An 8706-nucleotide genomic window follows, 5' to 3' on the forward strand; every position below is an offset into this window, starting at 1 on the left:
GCATTTGCATCCGTTCCACCCTGGTTGTCCAGAATGCTGCCGAGATAGGTGAAACTGTCCACCTCTTCCAGCACATTGGACTGTGATGGGTTTGTTGTTAAATGCGTTGGTCTTGAACACCTTGCTCTCCCCTCTTTTGATGGTGAGGCCGAGTTGTCCGCTACCATGTTTGTTCTTTCCAGCATCTGTTGTTGCGTGTGGAAAACAAGAGCCATATCATCGGAAAGGGTTTACCTACTGCTTCCAGAGTGTCAACCGAATTCCCTACCGCTTCTGATCCGTCGAAGTCTTCATTACCTAGTCTATGGCCAGCAGGAACAGGAAAGATGAGAGTAAGCAAACTTGCCTCACGCCGGTTCTCACTTCAAAGTCGTCCGTGAGTTGACCGCCATTAACGATTCTGCTGTTCATCCCTCTATAAGACTTCCTGATGATGTTGGTGATCTTTCCTGGCAATCCGTAGTGTCTCAGAAGTCTCAAGGGGGACTCCCGGGCAATGCTGTTGAACGCTTTTCATAGTCAATGAAGTTGACATACAAGGGCAAATTCCACTCCAGGGCTTGTTCCAGGGTTGCGATCTGATCCGTTCACGATCTCTCCTTTTGAAAGTCGGCTTGTTGGTCACGTAGATGCGGGTCTAATGCGTATTTCATCCGGTTCAGCAAGATGCGATTAAAAACCTTGCCTGGGATGGATAACAGCATGATTCCTCGGTAGGCGGAGCAGGAACTGTGGTTGCATTTCTTCGGAAGCTTGATGAGGTATCCCTCTTTCCACTCTTTTAGAATTTCTTCTTCTTCCCATATCTTGCTTATGAGAGGATAAAATAGATCCACACTGGTCTCGACGTCAGCCTCAAGCGCTTCTGCGGATATGCTGTCAGGTCCTGCATATTTTGCGTTCTTTAATTGCTTGATGGCGCTACTTATCTCTTTCTTCGTTGGAGTGCAGCACTTTATTGGCACATCGAATGTAGCTCGCGTTATCTTCGGAGGGTTTGCAAGAGCTGTATAGTAGCTCCCGGAAGTACTCAATCCACCTTTTCTTTTGCTTTTCGTTATCTAATATTATTCCTCCGATGTTCATTGCGCGCCTCTCTGGCTTGGCAAACTGCCCTGAAAATATCTTGGTGATGCTATTATTTATGATTATCTTAATGTTTTTGAAATGACAATGTATTATTTTATATGAATATTAATGACGATGAGCTGCGCATGCTTAATTTAAAATAAACTTTTATGTTCTGTTATTTTTAAAATTAAGCGCTTTATTGGTTAATGTCTTTTTATTTTATCAATTAGGTTATCTAGGAAAAAATCACCAGCTAACAATCTGGAGTTCGACAAATAGGCTGTTGTTTTTGCACTTTTGGGAAGGTTTTAAAAACTACAAATAAAAAACAAACAACGTAATACTAGTAAGCACAACGAGCGTATATGTTGATTACACTTAACAAAAAAATAGCGGTTCACATTATAGCATGCCAATCTTTGTTATCGGTAGTAAAATTTCTACCTTAGTGTAATCAATAACTTTACTGCCTGGTATTTACAAGCACGATCATGAAGGCATTCATGTTGGTGTCGTTATACAGGAGTATAGATTTGTTTTTCAGACTGTCGCTAATTTCACGGACATTGACTGATGCTATGTAAGCATTTCCGATCGCCTAAATCGCCAATAGCGGTTGATTCCTTCAGCTGGTGATTAAAACTGAAAATGTTAAATAAAATGGCAATTGTTAACAAACAAGGTTTCTCTATAAGTGTATCAATATTCACTACTTAAAACGAGCACTCGGTATCAACTTCCACGCGTAATCGCCATAAATGCTACATGGGGTAATTGATAAACCACTTATAACCAATAGGATGACGTGCGTATCAAATATTCGAGCCACATTATATTGTCGTGTATGCTGACCTAGGTGCACAAAGGGGATATTTTCCAGTCGCCAAATTGTGATGTTCACGGTCCAAACGGTTGCGAGAATGCTAATTAGGGCGGAATTAATGGTGGGATTAACTGGCGACAATTATTGTTGAATGACGACGGTCACGAAGTAAGCATTTATCGCAAGTTGATAAACAACTAACTCACAGTTTTACCATTTACGTAAAATAAAGCGGTAAATAAAACAATACATTACATACATTTTCGGGTATCATCATCACACCTGTTTACTGTTAAAAATTGTTACTTTTGAAAAGTGAATTGTAAATAGTAACCAATTAAATACTTACAGCGGATAAGTTAGAAAAACAATACCCGTTATTATTGTTTAACGGTATCGATAAATTTTAAGTACATGTATATTTTACCATGCCCATTTATAGAACTGATTTACAACGTTTTTGTACAGCCACGTCCCTTTGTACGCATGCAACGTATACACAATTCTCAATACATGTATGATCTGTAAAACCCGTGTTTTAATAATAGCGCGGAACTGTTGCTTTCGTCGGCAAGGTAATGTTCCATGCATGGCAATCGTACGTGATGCAACAGACCATGTGCTGTAACTTAAAGGGGCCTTTTCACAGATTTTGGCATTTTTTAACTTATTCATTAAATGCTTTATATTGATAATTGTAAACATTGGATCGTAAAAGCTCCAGTAAAAAATCAAGAATAAAATTGAAAAAAGCAAAAGAACATTGCCCGGAGCAGGTTTCGAACCAGTGACCCCTGGAGTCCTGCCAGAGTCCTGAAGTAAAAACGCTTTAGCCTACTGAGCTATTCCGCCGAGTACACATACTTGACGTATTTTATACGTTATATAAGCAATCTTCGTAGTTTCAAAAAATTTAACGACAAAAACAGAACTCTCCAAATTATTCAATCGTTTCGCGTTGCAACGCTTTATAATTTTTAGGTTTTAAAATCGTCAAAAGATGCATATAATGGCTATATTAGACCATGGTAAATGTTCAGTATTACTGTTTCCTCACAAATATCATAACTAATACGAAAATTTGCGAATCTGAAACAACTTTTTTCAATTTTGTCAATTTACCAAAGCGTGAAAAGATCCCTTTAATATAGTCGTTTAAATCAGTACATGCACTATTTCAGACTGATATTATTACATGGGAATATATGCACAAAATGAGAAAGAACGGACTTGTTGAAACTATAGACAATTATTCAATTGTCGATTAATACATTGCGGTACAACTATATTTTAAGAGCCAAAGAACACCAGACCATGTAAACAAAGCATTCAATTTTAGATGAACATAATTTTATTTAAATGAAGCTCGATTGATAATTCAATACAGTATTAGTTGATACCAAGTTATGGGAATAATATTGTGCATATAAATATTCGGACAAAAACAATTAATTTAAGTGTCTGAAAACTAAGAGTTATTAGGGTAGCAATTCTTTCCCTCACGCATCGTTCAGCATTTAGTAGCTTTAACATAAAATATAATAACGCTAACATTTAATGAAAAGAAGATAGTCTAATTATAATTTGTGTTCCCCTTATATATAAACTTGATTAATGTGTATGTCTTGTAATCCACATGTGTCCTATAGCCTATTGCGTTGTGTTCCATGCTGGTATTAGTAAACGATGACAAAGTGGACTTTTATTAGATGCGTTACTATGAATGTTTATAGTTTTTTGATTTGCGGCTTTTTGTCTAATAAGCTGTCCACTATCCACGTATGTTTATACTATTGTACAAATTAATAAGATGCTTTGTAAATTTATATCGAATTTAGTGCATAATAAGTTTTTATTTATGTTTATTTTTTATATTATGATATATAGTATAATACGTTGAGTTGTTCGTGTTCATTTAGTAAATAAAGTTTCGTAAGTCAATATATTAATTTCATTCATTCAGTTTCCTTTTTTGCTCAATCAGTATGATGTTTTACGGAAGGTATTTGCTGATCAAGCCAACTCGACTTGAATGTCACAAAGATCTCAGCGCGGGATATAGCTGCCACTGTAAATTACGTGTTGAAAATGGAAATAACGATCAAAAGTGTGCTTAAAAGTTCAAATTAACAAAGTGTATTTATTATATTGAACTGTGTATAATATTCAGAAATATTATCAAACGTTATCAAAATGAATGCGAACGTATTGTTGAGTTTGCCAACACACAATGACACGTTGAGATCCCATAAATGTTTTCATGAACTTTATTAACAAGACTTAATCTCGCAATTATACATTTAAATCAAATGCATTCCATAAAAAAATCATCAATCGAAATTAGTAAAACATAAAGCATTTCGAAATGCTTTACATCGATAATTTTTTTAAACGCTTGTTTTTTTTTAACATAGCATTTAAAATCTGCTGTTTGTGTCATTTGCTTTAGTGGTGGAGAAATAACACGTTAACGTTGCTCGTAAAGATCCAAATGAATTTTTTTTAAATGCAAAACAAATATGCGAACATTTCCCTTAACGTATTTTGAAGTGAAAAAAATAGAGAATACTATGTGAGTGTTATTGTGTACTTGAATTTATCCGACGAGTTGAAGAAAGTTTGACATGGCGAGGCTTGCCGAGTTTGTAGTTTATCCTACAATATTTTGTAAATTTGTTGCCGATGCAATAAAAAGGCTTTTATTTCTAAAAACAAAAGCGAAAACTGATTAAATTAACTGAACCTTAACATTGTTTGTGATCGTTCCCGCAAACGCCACTCGAAATAGTCCCACAAATTCCACGCAAAAGAAGAGTAACAAGAAAAAATATCGATATTTGCATCGATTCTAATTTAATCAGCATTCCATATGTAACAAACTCAAGTAGAGCACACCGATTTTGTTCAAACTAAAATTCTAGTTTCACCACTGCAAAATACAAATTAATGCTTCCGTTATGAATTAATTCGTCAAGCGACTGAAGCGTGTCTCAGCATTTATGCCCGCAAATAAACTTTTTTTACACACTTTTACTAACTGGCATAAACATGTCAATCATCTACTGGTTCTTGTTCCACTCGCCAAAATCAGTATCACCGGAGTAATTCGAGTAATATATTCCAACATGTTTTTTACATTGTCAATGTTTAGTATGTACATAATTTTTATAATGAACGTTTTACTGGTTCAATAGTTTCTGCTGAATAACAAGCCTACCTAAATTATAAGGAATTATGCATTATATTATAAAGGTAAGACTCAGGTAAGTATTAAATTATATTTAAATGACATCATACAAAATGTTGTCGATTGCATGGCGTTTAGTTGATGCAATATCGTCATCGACATGAAATCAGCAAATTACCGTTAGGATTAACGAAAACGTTTCGCTGAATTAAAATGGTTATTCATCATTACATAAAATGTCATTCCATGTAATATTTTATAAAACTCGTTAAGGTAGTGCACCTCTAATGGGCACATATCCAAATATAATCTAATTAATTATTTTCTTAATCAGCATCATTTCACTGAACTACATGCAAATTTGTAGGTAGGCTTTCCATGCTTTTTAAAAAAATATACCGATTTTTTCAAAACCACCCCCACGCTCGGCTTTTGTCCAATTTATTTTCACCCCTGGGGTATATAAAAGTTCCATAATTCATTCAAATTTCCAAATATGGGCATGCAGTTGGTGTGTACAGATGCTGTAAAGGTGTTTAAAGTTTAAACAAGATGAAATAAGTATTCTTTTACAGACATTTATTTTTTACAAATTTCTATCTATGGAAGAGCACCATGAAATGTAAGTGATTTCAGCCAAGTAAAAATTGGGTCGGTTAAAAACAAAGTGTCATAAAATTCAAAATAGTATCATTTAAGTCATATTTTAAACTTAGTTTTTACAGAAACACTATATACAGCAAAAATACCAAGAACTAGACAGATTTACCGTTTACTTTTTGAAATAAAAATAAAAATGCAACATGCATGGTTCGTATTTTCAACAGTAAATCACCCAATTTCGCCATAACGTTGTTTTAATTTTAATAATTGAAAAATGTGCATAAAAATTGCAACATATTTAACAATAAATATAGCTTATATGCCATATTAAATCAAATTACGTTAGAAAATAAATAAAACGCGTCGCAAAAAAGTATACGTCGTCGGCAGAATTCGAACCTGCGCGGGAATATCCCAAAAGATTTCTAGTCTATCGCCTTAACCACTAGGCTACGGCACCTAATAGTAGGCTCTTCAACCTTCGAAGAAATCGCGGGAAATCATTAGAGGTGCACTACCTTAAGTAAAATTTGTTCATACGATCGTCAAAGGGTTGATATCTAAGTTAGTTTCAACATACATATTTTAAACAAGTAAACATGATATATACAAAGAATATTACACAACATTACTAATTTAGTTTCATGTCCGAAAAGGATTAGAACGAACGACAAAGTCTAATATGGATCTTCCCCTTGCCATATTAGGAGCTGCATGATTTCGGACATAGTTGGCTATATGCGGCAAAATGAACAGTATGTTTAGACAGAAAAGCTCCAATTATATATTTTAATTTGATCAATATATTAATATCTGGATGTATATTATGTGAAGATAGTTATATGTATTTAAAGAGCAAATGGTGTCAAAAGCTATATAAAGATAAACATAGCACAACCTGTCAGTAAGTATCGCAAAGACCTCACATATATTATTAAAACAGTTTATTTGAAAACACTGAAAAGGACCGGTTCATAGTTTCGCAACATGACACTCACAAAATATATGGGTTTTTTTAAATTAACCTCCATATTTCTATAATAAAAAAATATAAAAAAGAATTTATGAATGATATTACAGTGATCAAATTTAACAATCGTGACTATGAAAAATGAAAACAAATATCTTTCGTTATGGATAATCAATCGGTAAAATATTAAGGCGTATGCAACGAACTTCATATATAATTTGGGGAAAAACGTCTATTACTAACATAGCTTTTAACATACACTGTTGACATTGAATCGTACAGTGTTAGCGTAGTAGATATTGCTCCCAGATTTCCAGGGTTCGAATTCCAACTTTATTCATTCATGCATTGATATGTATTTAAGACTTTTCAAAATATTAACTATTTGGAACTTATTTTTTGTTAATATGAACATATGACTTGTTAATTTCTGAATATAAATTAATAACATTTATTTTCGCGGAAACGATTGTTGTTTACTGGTTCATATAGATACGATTACGGAATACTTTGTCTGTTACGTTATTTACGGATTGCCTTGGTCGGGATCGTTAGTACAATAGAATTACGCAATTTCCGTACCACGTGATATGACGTCATTCCGCCTTTTGTAAACTGCCTGTGCTGGTGTTATGATCGTTAAAAACGTTTACAATTATATCTCGAGCAATCTTCGGAAATTCCTCGAGGCAGAAAAAGGAAGCAAGTGTAATCAATGGAGGACGATTCCGAAACCCGATCTAGGTAGTGTTTTTTTTCTTGATTTTGAGGAGATGTTTCGTGCTTCTTAAAGTGTTCCTTTCAATACAAACAACGAAGCGGGGTGCCGTGTTAGTGGGGAATCTGTTACTACATTACGTCTTGATTTAGCAAATAATCTGGGGCTACCCCTGAATACGGGTCAGTAGCACGATTTACGGCGTTAAGCGCAAGATGACTTGGTTACGCACGTGCCAGTCTCGCTGAAACAACACATTGCGAGGGGCGATTATGTGAATGTGCTTAGTACATTTTATTTATTTGCGAAAATATACTCAGAACATTTTAGTTTAAAATGGACACAGTATTTTTAAACAAATAATCTTAGTTGATTACACAAAAATTGTGTAATCAGTGTGTGCTTATAAGCTTTTCTAATCATAGTAATGTAGCAAGTCTTCTTGCTCCTACGACAGTATTGGGTATTTCATATGTCGTGGTGTTTGGCATTGTTTTGGGCCATATAGCATGTTATAGCAACACAATTACTCGTTTTGATGTTGTTGGTGCACATTTATTTTCTTCTATCAAAACATTTCTTTTTCTCCTCACAGCAAATTGTTTATAAAATTCTCTTCTCGCGGAAATCTAATACTTCATTGTTCTAAGTCTACCTTATTACTAGCTTGTTTTCAGTTTGTTATCTGTTTAATAAATTTCATTACCGCTTTGATAGAATTTACGTATTCATGCAATTTGATTGTGTTTATTTATATTTGAATTCTTAAATGACCATTTATGTTATGTAATGTTATGTTGTTATACCTATTCATGTGACAGAAAATAATGTGTATATTTGTGTATTAAGACGATGTACTTATGTATAAGTCTGAATAAACTGTCTGTCTGTCTGTCTGTCTGTTATCATTTCCTAGCTGAAACACGAAACTTAGTGTATCTGGCGTTTGTTGGGGAGAACATTTGTCTGAGATAACAGCGACAATTTTGTGGAAACTAAAGCCAACATGTATTTTAGTGAACAATTGTGTCTTGCGTGTTGTTGGATTGTTGACTTGGTTTATGAATTTCAATATTTAATTTAAAAGATAGTCTGCATTAAAATAAAATGTGTTAAATAGAATTCTCTTTTTTCATTAACAAGTTAAAACTCTGAGATTTAAAAGAAAATTTCCCAATATGATTTTATGAAAAGAGAAGAATATAATGTGTTATGACAGGTTATGTTATTTTCTTGTTGGCAATGCTAGCTGATAAAATCTATTAACGCTATAAAAGTTACCAAGGCTTTTCTGGAAATTTGACATTCAAGAGTATTTTGAAACTTTTTGATGG

General features: G+C 34.0%; 1 long non-coding RNA gene across 2 annotated transcripts in view; it reads left to right on the plus strand.

Annotated features, from left to right (window-relative positions):
• The first annotated feature begins 7241 nt into the window (after positions 1-7241).
• The window catches only part of LOC127879923 (uncharacterized), a 22535-nt gene continuing 21070 nt past the window's right edge, over positions 7242-8706 (plus strand). For both annotated transcript variants that reach the window (XR_008049353.1, XR_008049338.1), the window contains exon 1: positions 7242-7398. This is a non-coding gene — a long non-coding RNA (uncharacterized LOC127879923). The remainder of the gene's footprint in view (positions 7399-8706) is intronic.

Source organism: Dreissena polymorpha, chromosome 4, assembly GCF_020536995.1.
Source record: "Dreissena polymorpha isolate Duluth1 chromosome 4, UMN_Dpol_1.0, whole genome shotgun sequence".
In the NCBI taxonomy this organism is placed as follows: domain Eukaryota; kingdom Metazoa; phylum Mollusca; class Bivalvia; order Myida; family Dreissenidae; genus Dreissena; species Dreissena polymorpha.